The sequence below is a fragment of the Scyliorhinus canicula genome, chromosome 18, assembly GCF_902713615.1.
Source record: "Scyliorhinus canicula chromosome 18, sScyCan1.1, whole genome shotgun sequence".
NCBI classification, from domain to species: Eukaryota; Metazoa; Chordata; class Chondrichthyes; order Carcharhiniformes; family Scyliorhinidae; genus Scyliorhinus; species Scyliorhinus canicula.
This window is the reverse complement of record NC_052163.1, coordinates 53,896,122-53,910,580: the sequence shown is the minus strand read 5'-3', so window position 1 is coordinate 53,910,580 and position 14,459 is coordinate 53,896,122. Positions and strand designations below refer to the sequence as shown.

General features: G+C 49.0%; 1 protein-coding gene across 1 annotated transcript in view; it reads right to left on the bottom strand.

Moving 5' to 3' along the window:
* LOC119953348 (myosin-4-like) overlaps positions 1-14,459 on the bottom strand; it is a 288,309-nt gene that overhangs the window by 203,229 nt on the left and 70,621 nt on the right. The gene's annotated exons all lie outside the window — the stretch shown is intronic.

Below are 14,459 nucleotides of genomic sequence, written 5' to 3'. Positions count from 1 at the left end.
TCCACGACTTTGATTCCATCTGCAACCACATGACCCCTGGGGCATCACACCTAACACTTTTGCTGTCCAGTAATAAAATATCTGTTTCGGTAACATCAAGCCCCCTGTCTGTCCCTTTGAAAGACTGTCCTCTGAATCCTTGCTGTCTTGCCCGCCCATATAAAGGCTGTGATCAACTTTCCAACTCCCCTGACCCTGCCTACCAGGATTATATAGTTCAGTTTACAGAGAAGGGCTCATTCCCCCAGATACCTAAAGCTGGAACCACATACAAAAAGGTAGCCCCCCTAGTTTAACTCCCCTCCCTGGGGTTAACTGGAAAGCATTCATTTTTTTCCAAGTTTAGCTTGTACCCTGAAAAAGAACCAAAGTGCCCCAGCAACTCCAAGCGATCATCAGCATTCAGGGACACCATATGCTCCACTCCTTCGCTCACTATCCCTTTCCACTTATCTGAAGCCCTGAAGGCAATGGTCAAAGGCTCTATCACCAATGCAAACAAGAGGGGGGACATGGGGCACCCCTGCCTCGTTCCCCTATTTAGTTGTAAATACCTCTAGATCATGTTATTGGTGCATACACTAGTATTTGGGGCCTTGTACAACAGACGTATCCAAGATCCAAACTTGGGCCACAACCTATACTTTTCCAAGACCGCAAAATGATGCCCCTATTCTACCCATACTAAATGCCTTCTCAGCATCTAATGCAATGATTATGTCTGGATCCGCCCCCTCAGACAGGGAAAGCACCACATTTAGCAATCACCGCATGTTAGACAACAATTGCTGGCCTTTAACAAAACCTATCTGATCTTCCCCAATGAGGGAGACATAGTTCCAGCCTTTGTGCTAACACCTTGGCCAATACCTTGGCATCTACCTTAAGTAAAGAAATAGGGCGGCACGAGCCATATTCCACAGGGTCTTTATCATTTTTTAAAAGAAGTGAAATTGATGCTTGCATCAGCGTCTCATTCAGGTTAACCCGAGTGACCGAGACCTCGAACATCTCCACTAATAACGGCACCGGCTGTCCCGCAAACATTTTGTCAACTTCCACCGGGATTCCGTGCAGCCTCAGGGCCTTACCTGTCTACAACCTCCTCTGTGCCTAATGGCCTCGACAACCTTTCATACCCTTCCTCCTTCACCTTAGGAACCTCCCTCCAGGAGCTCTGACATACCTCGCAAGTCAAGAGACAATTGGCATTCTCATGCCCATGTATAACTCCCCTTGGGCGCTGCAACTGGCGCACCACCTCGTCTGTAGACAACGGGTCAAACTGCATCTGTAGCTTCTTCCTGCTCGCCAGAAGCTCTGGCATCAGGTCATTTGAGTACTTGCAGTCTAAGTGAAAGATATCAGGGCAATTCTCTGAATCTGAGGCTAGGTGCGGAGGATCCATGGAATTTTACATGGAAAAATCGGCAGCACCCCCTCACCGATTCTGCGACCAGTGAGGGGCTAGCAGCCGGGAAAACCCTCAGCCTCCACAAAATAAACGGCCAGAGAATGGCTGGGTCCGTGGCCGTGCATGCGCATGGCGACGACCTGCAGCGGTCGTGCGTGCAACATGGCATCGTCCGTGCATGGACCCGACCTGCTAGATAGTGCCCCCCTGACCACCCCCCACCAGAGCCCCCAGCCCTCGCGGAAGCCTCCCCGGCCAGCAGCGCGGCTCCTGCCCGACTGAGGCAGCGTGGACACAGTCCGCAGCCGCCACACCGGGTTCCCACACAGCGGGACCACACGTCCCCCGCACCATTGTGAACTCGGTCCATTGGGATGAGCATCGGGGACGTCCTTCAGCTGACATGCTGAGGCCGTCCCAATGCCGTGCACCCCCCCCCCACCCCCGATGATGCTATTTCAGAGGGGGCAGACAATGCAAAACCAACGGCGCCCCCAATTGCATCATAAAAAGGGATTTTCCGTCCGATCGGCAATTACGAAATAGGCGTCGAGAACCGGAGAATCTCACCCATCATCTACCAACTTTTGACGTGCGTCCTTGCCTCCTTATCCAGGTGCGCTTTGTGCAAAGTTATCTCTCCTCTAATCACTGCTTCAGGGCTTCCCACAGAACTGAGGGCGAGACCGACCCTTTCTGATTAAACCCCACACACTCATCTATTGCCCTTGATATCCGTTCACTGAACCCCAAGTCTGCTACTAACCTCACACCAGCGTCCATGCGGATTCTGAACCAGACCTATTTCTGATGCAAATTCTATCAGATGTGGAGCATGAAGTGAGATGACTATTGTGGAGTATTCAGCTTTCCTCACCCCAGGCAGAAGAGACTATCCCATGTAAATAAATAAATAAATTCCCGAATATACTTTAGCTACTGAGGAGAAAAAAGAGAATTCCTTACCTCCAAAGTACATAAACTGCCACGGGCCCGCACTCGCTCCCCCCATCTCCTCCATAAATAACAACAGCACCTTTACTACCCACAAAGGCGCCAACAACTTCTGCTTAGACCGGTCTAGTTTCGACTTAAAGACACAATTCAAGTCTCCCCCTCAAGATCAACTGATGCGTGTCCAAGTCTGGTATTGCGACCAACAGTCTCCTCATGAATGTCACATTGTCCCAATTTGGGGCGCACACATTCACCAAGATCACTAACTTACCTTCCAACATCCCAGTGACTATAACGTACCTACCTCCCTGGTCAACCATGACCCTTCCTGCCAGAAAATGGACCCCTTTATTATTTAGGATTGCCACCTCCAGGCACTGCTTTCAAAGCCCAAGTGAAACACTTGGCTCACCCAGCCCTTCCGAAGCCTAGTCTGATCTCTCACCCACAGGTGGGTCACATTCTGGCAAATCTGCATATTAGAATGAGGCAGCCAGTCTCACTCTAATATGCGTCCCCAAGATATAATCAAGGCATGGGATCTAACTCCCTCACCTTGGAGATCTCAGCCGACCCCCGTTCAGTGCTGGTCCTCACAAATGGGAACCAGACAGAACGGTATTCATGGGAGTCTCCCAGGGGATTGGACACCCCCAAGAGCATATGGGTACTGCCAAGGTGGCACTGCCAGCTTGCAGGCGCACTGCCAGGATGACACTGCCAATGTACCAAGCTGGCTTTTTTTGCGCGGCAGTGATTGTGCTGGGGTGTGCCCTATGCAGATGTGAGGGAAGGGGCCTGGGGACCCCATATTGGGGCTTGGGAGCATTCAGGATCCCGGGAAGTTCAGAGGCTGCGTTGACATCTCAAGAGATCGGGATGCCATAGTTCCGGCAAGCAGAGCTCCTAAGTGCAGAAAATGGGGCTAAGTATGGCCTCATCGGGAAGTACCCCGCTGAGGCCCGAGATCTACCTGGATGGGCATTGGAGGGTGTTACTCGGCACTCCAAGTGCCGGGAAAGACCTAGCTAATCTCGTGCTATGGGACTCTGTCCCGATTTGGGTAGATCACACCCAAAAGCAAAAGACTGTGGATGCTGTCAAATAAAAGCAATATACAAAGTAAAGAAGTTTCTCCTGAATTCCTCATTGCGTTGAGTAGTGACCGTTTTATACTTGTGTCCACTGGTTTTGATTGCCCCCAGCCCCCCCTCCACCGCCAAGTGGAAACTTTTCCATGTTTATGTTATCAAACTCTTTCATTTTTTTATTTAAAAAAAAAATAAATTTAGAGTACCCAATTATTTTATCCAATTAAGGGGCAATTTAGTGTGGCCAATCCACCTATCCTGCACATCTTTTGGGTTGTGGGGGTGAAGCCCACACAGACACGGGGAGAATGTGCAAACTCCACACGGACAGTGACCCAGGGCCAGGATTCGAACCCGGGTCCTCAGCGCCGTAGGCAGCAATGCTAACCACTGTGCCACCGTGTTGCCCCTCAAACTCTTTCATAATCTGAAAGATCTCACTCTCTTGATGGATTGTAAATTAGAATGTTAAAGCAGTGATCCTGACCCCATCCTAATTGGTCACAAAGTGGTTTAAAATTGCTCTGTGCATTTAAGCTAGTTCACCTGCCCATTGTGGTAATTTGATTAAAAAAGAAAATGAGCTGATTTTATAATAAAGATTTAGTTTCTGAAAATTACTTTTATAATTGTGCAAATGTGGGGTGGAAATAAAATGGTACACATACAGGCCCACACACACACAGACCCCTACACACACACATAAACCCCTACACATACACATAAACCCCTACACACACAGGCCCCTACACACACACTCATGCATAACCACATTAAGTGTGATTGTGAGAGCAATCACCTGCAGTGTGTCGGTAAGATTAATTATCTGATTGAATGTTGGCATTGAAGAGGTACTCAGTGAAGAGCATTGACGAGTCCTTTGATGGAGTTTGTTTAATTGGTATCAACTCAACTCTGGCAGACAGAATGCGTGAGCTTCAAGGTCACGTGTAGATTTTCAGAGCTTGATACTAACTGATGAAGTGCAATTCTTATTAATGCCACCCTACTTTGACCTCAGCAAAGAACACTGTGAAGAGAGCCTTCACATCCACAGAGTCAGGCTCTGATATCTGTGGCCGCTCCTGGAATACAATATGCATCCACTGAACAACATTTGGTCAAACACTTAGTGGAAGTAAATGTGGTCATGCTCTGCTACTGGGTGCTTCCAGGCACCGAGTGAAGTTATCACCTGGATTAGCCAACATGCAAGTTATTGTTGCATCACTGAGGTAGCAGCTACATGCATCACTTGAATAAAGAGGCAACCCAGTCTTTCTAGTATGTTGCAGTATGTGAATATGAGGTTTCCATAATTATGGTGGGAATGAAGTCTTATTTTACACTGCTTCTGTTGAGGTACAGGCAAAAACTGAAACTTACCAGGCTCTCCCTGTGCTTATTATCCAAATGTAAATAAAGTCCTGGCTGCGGATGCTGGCCTGTGTAAACAGAGATCATTGTGTTGCTGCGCGAGTTTTGAATCTCTCTCTCTTGTTCTGTCCCTAATGTGCTTCAAAAGCATATATCAACTGTTCATTATTGGGTCTGGAATTCGTAGACCTGAACATTTTAACATTACCACTGGGAGCATTTCCAAGAGATGCTCCAATTGTGTTTGCTACCAGAGACCTCCAAAGCAAATGCTGGTTACTGACAATTTTCAGAACAAAGAATTGTTGCTCCAAGACCTTACCTGGTGGTCAAACCTGCACCTTTATCCAGTTCAGTTAATATTGTCTCATGGAATTAGCAAACTTGCTCCGTACTTTGGGCTCACAAAGGATTCCCTTCAATGAGCCCACAAGGTTTTGGGGAGGTGGCAGTATAGTGGTATTGTCACTGGGCAAGTAGTTCAGAAACCCAGGGTTTAGAACATAGAACATAGAACAGTACAGCACAGAACAGGCCCTTCGGCCCTCAATGTTGTGCCGAGCAATGATCACCCTACTTAAACCCACGTAACCCGTATACCCGTAACCCAACAATCCCCCCATTAACCTTACACTACGGGCAATTTAGCATGGCCAATCCACCTAACCCGCACATCTTTGGACTGTGGGAGGAAACCGGAGCACCCGGAGGAAACCCACGCACACACGGGGAGGACGTGCAGACTTCCACACAGACAGTGACCCAGCCGGGAATTGAACCTGGGACCCTGGAGCTGTGAAGCATTGATGCTAACCACCATGCTACCGTGAGGCCCCAAAGGTTTCATGGCCATCGACAGACCTTTAATTCCATATTTTTTTTATTGAATTCAAATTTCACCATCTGCCATTGTGGGATTTGAACCCGGATCCCAGGAGCATGATTCTGGGTCTCTGGATTACTAGCCCAGCGACAATACCAGTACGCCACCACCTCCCCCTCGGTTTCTGGGGACTTGAGTTCAAATCCCACCATGGTAGATGGTGAAATTTGAATTCAATAAAACATCTGGAATGAAAAGTCTAATGGTGACTGATGGAACCATCAATTCAGCGAACACGTGTAGTTGGATCTGAACAGAGGCTTTAATACACTTACAACAGAGTCAGCCTATTCGTCGTTGAACTTCAGATGAACGGGCATGCTCGCTCTAAGGCACTGATCTTTATACATCGGTCCCAGGGGGAGGAGTCCTGGGCGGAGCCAAGGGAGGAGCCCAGTACAAACTCTCACGTACTCCCAGAGCGACTCCCCCTGGTGGTCGGATAGTGCAACTGCACTTACAATGGTGGATAGTGAACATATATACACGGAGTTATATTGGCAACTATATACAGCATTGATCTTACAACGGGTAGATAATGAACATATATACATGGAGTGATATTGGCAACTATATATAGTGTGAATCACATTCACCACAATGACCATGAAATCATTGTTGATTGTTGTAAAATCCCATCTGGTTCATAAGACATAGGAGTAGAATTAGGCCACTCGGCCCATCAAGTCTGTCCACCATTCAATCATGGCTCATACTTTTTTCATCCCCATTCTCCTGCCTTCTCCCCATAACACCTGACCCCCTTATTAATCAAGAACCTATCTATCTCTGTCTTAAAGACACTCAGTGGTTTGGCCTCTGATGTGTTGGGCAGGCTGGGTCTATGTGGACTGCGTTTGATGCAGTCTAGAGAGAGACAGACTTCCAACACTTGATGAGATGCAACACGATTTTATTTAACATCTAACTATATTACATACTTAACTGTGGGTTGACACTATGCTGACTTGACTGGAGACCTGAGACTAGCTTGATCAGACTAACTGACTACCACATGGTGTTTGTACTAGCTGATGCTCACAGGCTCTGACTGTCTCAGAGGTTAGATCCCGAGAGAGCGGGAAAACTGGTGCCCTCTGGCTTTATAGTGGTCATGTCCTGTCTGGTGATTGGCTGCTGTGTACTGTGTGCTCACTGGTCATCCTGTGCGTCAATCACTGCCTGTCTGCGCTCCATCATATACATGGATGTATATTATGACAGCCTCCACAGCTTTCTGCACAAAGAGTTCCACAGATTCACCACCCCCTGGCTGAAGAAATTCCTCCTCATCTCTGTTTTGAAGGATCGTCCCTTTAGTCTGAGATTGTGTCCTCTGGTTCTAGTTTTTCCATGGAAACATCCTCTCCACGTCCACCCAAACCAGGCCTCGCAGTATCCTGTAAATTTCAATAAGATCCTCTCTCTTCCTTCTGAACTCCAACGAGTACAGACCAGAGTCCTCAACCGTTCCTCATACGACAAGCTCTTCATTCCAGGAATCATTCTTGTGAACCTCCTCTGGACCCTTTCCAAGGCCAGCACATCCTTCCTTAGATATGGGGCCCAAAACTGCTCACAATACTCCAAATGGGGCCTGGCCAGAGCCTTATACAGCCTCAGAAGTGCGTTACTTGTCTTGTATTCTAGCCCTCTCGACATGAATGCTAACATTGCATTTGCCTTCCTAACTGCCAACTGAACCTGCACGTTAACCTTAAGGGAATCTTGAACAAGTACACCCAAGTGCCTTTGTGCTTCTGATTTCGTAAGCATTCCCCCATTTAGAATAATGTTAAATAATTTCCCTTTCGGGAAGGGAAATCTGCCACCCTTACCTGATCTGGCCTGCATGTGACTACAACGTGGGTGACTCTTAAATACCCTCTACAATGCGGGCATTTATGGATGGGCAATAAATGCTGGTCAACCAGCAGCATCCACATCCCACAAATACATTTTTTTAAATTACAGGGTGGTACTAGGCTTATGGCCACCCTGACCATTGAATTGGCAGCAGTGAAGATGTTGCATTCTTCACCTCCTTTAATGTGCCATCAATATGCTGCAAAACAAATTAAACTCAGTCATGGTTTACCCTTTTCAATTGAAATGGCAACTGTGTTTTAAATGAACTGACAGCTGCATTCATTTGAACATATCCAATTTGGAAAAAGCAATTGATATTCCACAAGTATCATATTCTAAGCATTTAACATTTGAGTGCTAATTTTCAACGATGTGAAGCGGACAACAGACGTGTTTCAATTGCCAAATACTATATAGAATGGCAATCCAATATAACACATATTATGTAATTGAACTTGTTTTTTTAACTAGGACATGTCTATAAGAAAGCAGCATTTTCTTTTGCTCTTATAACCTATTTTGCTCATTTATTTTATTAGTCTGTAGGAAGGATCCACAGTGCTAGAGAGAATGTTCTTATTATAACACAAGGAAAAGTGGAGAGCAATCTTTGCAATTTAACTGTGAAAATACAGACCACGATTCAACTTTTATTTCCGAATAAATCAAATGTCATTATATGCGAATTGTGACATATGCCCTTTTCTCCATAGAAAGATCATTAAGACACGGGTTTTGTATAATTCAGGATATCAATTCAATGCTGATGTAATCTAATCTTTGTGCTAATTTTGAAGAGTCTGACCCTTTCGTGGATTATCCTTTTATAGCTGTTTAATGATGGCAATGTCATATTCATTGACTCACTATCGCAAACAGCAAATTATCAGATTACTTTTCTGTAGCTGACAGTGTGGGTTTTATAAATAGACCAGTACTGACGAAGAGAGCAGCTATTCTGACCAGTATGATGTGACAGATGAAAATTATATTAAAGCTTTAATTCAAGCCTTACTGAAATTTTGGGTCAAGCAAAACAAAAATGATGGTTAGTTGGGCACTTCCTTCTCAGATATAACAATACTGTGCTTACAATGATGTTTGAGTCCATGCAGATTCCACTTTTGTACCAATTGCAAAGTAGAGCATAAGCTACTGTAAGGGGAAAAACTGGAACGTCAATATTAAAATCGCTTGCAGCACAGTCACACAGTGGTTAGCACAGTTACTTCACAGCTCCAGGGTCCCAGGTTCGATTCCGGCTTGGGCACTGTCAGTGCGGAGTCTGCACGTTCTCCTTGTGTCTCCGTGGGTTTCCTCCGGGTCTCTGGTTTCCTCCCACAGTCCAAAGATGTGCAGGTTAGGTGGATTGACCATGATAAATTGTCCTTGGTGTCCAAAAATGTTGGGTGGGGTTACTGGGTTACAGGGATAGGGTGGAGGGCTTAAGTGTGGTGCTCTTTCCAAGGGCTTGAAAATGTTGGGTGGGGTTACTGGGTTACAGGGATAGGGTGAAGGCCTTAAGTTGGGTGCTCTTTCCAAGGGCAGACTTGAAGGGCCGAATTGGCCTTCTGCACTGTAAAGTCTATGATTCTATGATTCCATGATGCTTATGCCTGCAGACGGCAGAGTATAGTTTAAACCCAGAATTAACTGTTGCATGAAATTTACACCTACCGGATGTGATTAGAAGCTGCCAAAGAGCCTACCATTTACAATATCAGTATCAGTAAATAAATAAGATAATGTGTGGACTCCCTGTGATTAGATCAAATGAGATATTGTGTGGACTCCCTGTGGGTAGCTTATCTGTATTTTAAATATTGTATACAAACCTGTTTGACTCTTTAAACCATTGGAGAAGTCTCCTGGCTAACCTGTGGAGTTTATCCCCCACTGGTGTAAACTATCTGGCCTCATTGCGAGTGAGAGGCCCGTGAATAGTGAGAGAGGCCAAAATCAAGAACCACGGCGGGAGCCAAACAGTTTGCGATGCAACCGGCTTTCCCCTCGTAGGCAAAATTGGGATCTTCCCGTAGCGTGGAGAGAAGCCAATAATCATCACTATGTCCTATGTCCTTACAATTAACGGGAGCCACCCACATCCAACAGCCTCCTATGATTCAACGGCAAGTGGTCACGCTGACGCCAATTAGTCCTCCTTTTTAAAAACATGAACCTGGCGGAAGGGCTTCTGTGGGGAGCCGAGGACATGAGTAGTCATCTTCACTCACAGGCAAAGAGCCTGGGTGCACTGGGCTTGTTGCCCCAGTGTTCGGTGGGGGAGCACCCTTGGGTGGGGGTGCACTCTTGGGTGGGGTGGGCTGCCATAGGAGGGGGGGGTCAGTGTTGGTTGGGAAGACGGGTGGTCCGCTGGGGGGGGGGGGGGGGGGGGGGGGAGCAACTGCACACATCTCAGCCATGCCAACCCCTGGATCGTGTGTACCCATTCAGGGGCCAACCCCTGTCCCTGCCCATCTGCACCACTGACCACCCATAGCCCCTCACCAACTCACCTCTGGCCTTACAGCTGAAGGCAATTGTTGAATTGGCAATCATAGTTAAGTGATCTCTTCACACATCCCAAGTGCATTCCTGTGGGTGGACGGGCCATGTAGCTTGTGGAAGTCATCGCCAAGCATCCCAATCAGACCGCGATGCATGGATATTGTGCCTACACACTGCAGGAGGCAACCGAGATCTGAACACTCAGGGGATGGGCACCAGCACTGGGGACATGTCCATGGACGGAGGATGTGTGTGTGCAACGGGGAGAGGACCAGCGCCCGATCCAAGTAACGTTATGTGCTTTTCAGGGGTACAGGGTCTGGGGTCCGTTGCGGGGGGGCTCTGCTGCACTCCGGTGTGTGTAGGCAGGGCGTTGTGCACGTGGGGAAGAAGGAGGGGGCGAGAACAATGGGGGAATGGAGGGTCCCAGGTGGGAGCTACCACTGTTTGTCAGTCTAACACCCTCTCCCAATTTCTCACAGATATTGAACGGTATGGATGGTATTTTGGGCCTCGCAGAACAGGCCCGAGTGGTGTTGCTGGAAGGCCGGTCGGCCAGACGTCGGAGACGGCGGCAACAGCAGCATCTACAGAGGCTCAAGGTGGCAGCCCATGTACCGGATCCCACCCCACACCCTGAGGACCCGGCCACCCATCAGGCCAGGGTGAGACCTACCGGGGGAGGCCTGCAACTGCCCAGGATGCACAAGCATTGCTGGTCATTCTAGCAGATGACGGACAGCACTTGCTGTAGGAGGCTCCGCCTGAACAAGAAATCAGTGCGGCATCTGTGCTATGTCCGCGCGGACTTGGCATCACGTGGAGAAGGAGGACACCCGCTCTTGGTGGCCGTCAAGATCACCGCAAGCCTGTATTTTTACACCTTGTGATCATTCCGGGGCTCGAGCGGGGACCTGTGTGGCATCTCACATGCCACAGCCCAAAGGTACATCCCACAAGTTATGGGTGCCCTGTTTGCTCGGGCAGAAAATGAATTAACTTTGACATGCGCGTATGTGTACGCTTCCCAGGGCGTGTGCACAACAGTTACATCCTGGGGCAGTCAGGCATCCTTGGCCTCTTCGAGGCCCACCCCAGAATGGCCAGCTGGCTCCTGGGTGATAAGGGGTACCCGCTGAGCACCTGGATAATGACAGCAGTGGGGAGGCCGGAGACCGAAGTCGAGACCCAATACAATGAGGGCCCTGTGGTTACCCAAGCTGCCATTGAACGGTGCATCAGACTGCTCAAAATGGGCTTCGCCAACCACCACTGTCCCAGTGGTGCCCTGCGGTACACTCCCCAGAGGGTCACCCGTTTTGTGGTGGTCTGCTGTGTCCTCCATGACCTGGCACAGCAGCTGGGCGAATTGCTCGAGGAGAGGGATGAGGAACATGTGGCCACCTCCAAAGAGGAGGAGGAGGAGGAGGACAAGGATGGTGAGGAGGCGCTGGACCAGCAGGGGCTGGGGGAGGAAGCTAAGGCACAGCCGGAGTCTGCAGGACATGCAACAGCGGCGAGGGTCCAGGAAGACCCTCATACCCGCTCTCTTCACATAGGATGTGGCCTCATCCATCATCGCTACCTTTCCCATCCCACAGTCCCACCTTCCCAGAGACAGTGTTACATCACTCCTGGGTGCTGGGACTGTGTCGGCACTGTCAACGGGTCACTGTCAAGGGCAGGGAGACAATGACACACCGCAGAGAGCTGAGCACTGGTGTTCCTCAATCTACCACATGCTCTGACCCCTGCTTGTCTGCTGACTGCTTGCTCACATTCATCACCTGCACTCAGTGTGCTGGGGGCAGAGAGGAAGGGCATGCCTGGAGAGATGGGCCAAGGTTTCGGAGGCCAGCCCTCATTATGGAAGAAAGTGACAGGGGAGCCAAATTGGTTCAAGCACCTCATCAAGGTCAGCCTGGTACTCGGTCACATCCCTCAGCGACTTGGATATTCTGCCGAGGCCCTCAGCCATGGCCATCACCGGCTGCCTTGCACACCTCCACTCATGCTGCTGAAGTTGTGCACCAAGCTCTCCACTGCAGTCGCCACCTGAGCGGTGTTCGCCTTGCTGTCACGCATTGCCAGTGACATCTCCTGTGCCTGAAGCCTCCGGGACTCCCGTAAGCAGCTATGGACCTGCTGGAGTGTCGCTGACATCTCCCTCTAAACATCCCGGTCGCTCCCTAACGCTTCCATCAGTTCCGGGATAGCCTGGTCCATAGGCCCAGGATCTGGCTGCGACCCAGCTGGATCCTGGGATCCAGCAGACAGGCCTCCGACTGCTGTCTCGCCTGCCTCCACCTAATGTGTATCAGCGACTGCGTGCTGTTACAACACTGTGGCGCTAACAATTGCACACAAAGACTCGAATCGGTACTAGAGAGGCTTTATTACAGTGAGATGCTATTCCTTCGGCTGCAGCTGTAGAATGGCATCTCAGGGAAACTTATGAATATTTATACTGCTCCCTGTGGGCGGAGCTAACGGGCAGGGGCTTACCGGAAAACCTGTAATACAGGTACTGTCGTACATCCCCTAATGCAAGCACACACATATATATACAGTGGTAGATCACCACACACACTGAGGCCAACACTGCGAGAGTGGCGACCACAGTGGAGAGCATGGTGCATGACATCAGGACCATTAATGAGGGTGTTCACGGTGCTGCGGGACATGCCCCGCTTTCAGATGGGCTTGGCCGAGCCACTGCGGAGCTTGTCCCAGTCGCAGAGAAGCATCGCCGAGGGCTGGCAGAGCCAGATGACGCAGGGGCAGCCGGGGCTCGAACCAGCTGCTCCTCCATCCCAAGGTGAGCTGTGAGCAAAGATGGCTACTCACCTCCTTAGCTCCCTGAAGAAGCCCTTCCGCCAGGTTCACATATCCCTAAGTGCTAATCGGCACCAGCATGACCACCTGCTAGGGAGGCCAATAAATGATGGGAGACCATTGGATATGGGTGGCTCCCGTTAATTGTATGGAAAAACGGCTTAAGTGGTGATAATTGGTTTCTCGCCATGCTACGGCGCAGTCCCGAGGAACGCGCTAATTGCATCGCAAACTGTTTGGCGCCTGGCGAGGTTCTCGCTTTAACTATTCTCCGACACTTCTGCTATTCTCTCACCTCGTTTTGCGAGAGAGAGAGAGCGTAACGAGGCTGGAGAATCGCGTGCTGAGTCAATTCAAGGAGGAGATAGCCAGATATTTAATTAGTAATGGGTTGTAGGGTTATGGAGAACAGGCAGAAAAGTGGAGTTGAGGCTGAGATGAGATCAGCCCTGATTGTATTGAATAGTGGAGCAGGCTCGAGGGGGTGAATTCCTTACTCCTGCTCCTAGTTCTTCTGAGTATTGGTTCATAACGTGCCACAACCTATCATATACTGTGACGTTTGTATGTCGCTACACATTTTACAACCAACTGAGCATCAGGGCAGCCAAGGAGGTGGGGGTCCCGGGTAGGAGGTCAGGGAGGAAGGGGGGTGCAGTGTCATGGGGTGGGGGATGGGGGGGGCGGTCTTACCCTTCCACCCATTCATCCCTTTCCCTTCCCCAATTTACAATGGTTTAAATCTGTTTCCCCAAATCTTGCGTTTTCCCCTAATGCTCCCTAAACCAGTTCTTTATACATGGTTAGAATTCCAATCCCGGTCCTGAGAAACTCAGATTTTGTCATCAGCAGTGAACAATGTTAGTCACAGCCAACCTCGAAGAAAGCTATCTGCAAATATCAAGCAATCTCCATGGTTTGGCTTTCCTCATGCCCAGCTTAAATATATGCTTGGATAAGTGTGAAGTTATTCACTTTGGAAGCAAAAAGAGGAAGGCAGATTACTACCTGAACGATTGTAAATTGGGAGCGGGGAGTGTGCAGCAGGACCTGGGTGTCCTTGTGCACCAGTCTCTGAAGGTAAGCACGCAGATGCAGCAGATACTAAAGGAGGCATTTTTTTCACAATCTTTATTAACGCAAGTAGGCTCACATTAACACTGCAATGAAGTTACTGTGAAAAGCCCCTAGTCACCACAATCCAGCGCCTGTTCGGGTACACAGAGGAAGAATTCAGAATGTCCAAATTACCTAATAGCACGTCTTTCAGGACATGTGGGAGGAAACTGGAGCACCCGGAGGAAACCCACACAGACACAGAGACAACGTGCAGACTATGCACAGTGAGTGGCCAAAGCCGGGAATCGAACCTGGGGCCCTGCCACTGTGAAGCCATAGTGCGAACCACTATGCTACTATGCTGCCCACTATGCTAACATGCAGGTTAATGGTATGTTGGCCTTCATTGTGAGAGGTTTGGAGTACAGGAGCAGGTATGTGTTATTGTAATTATGCAAGGCCTTGG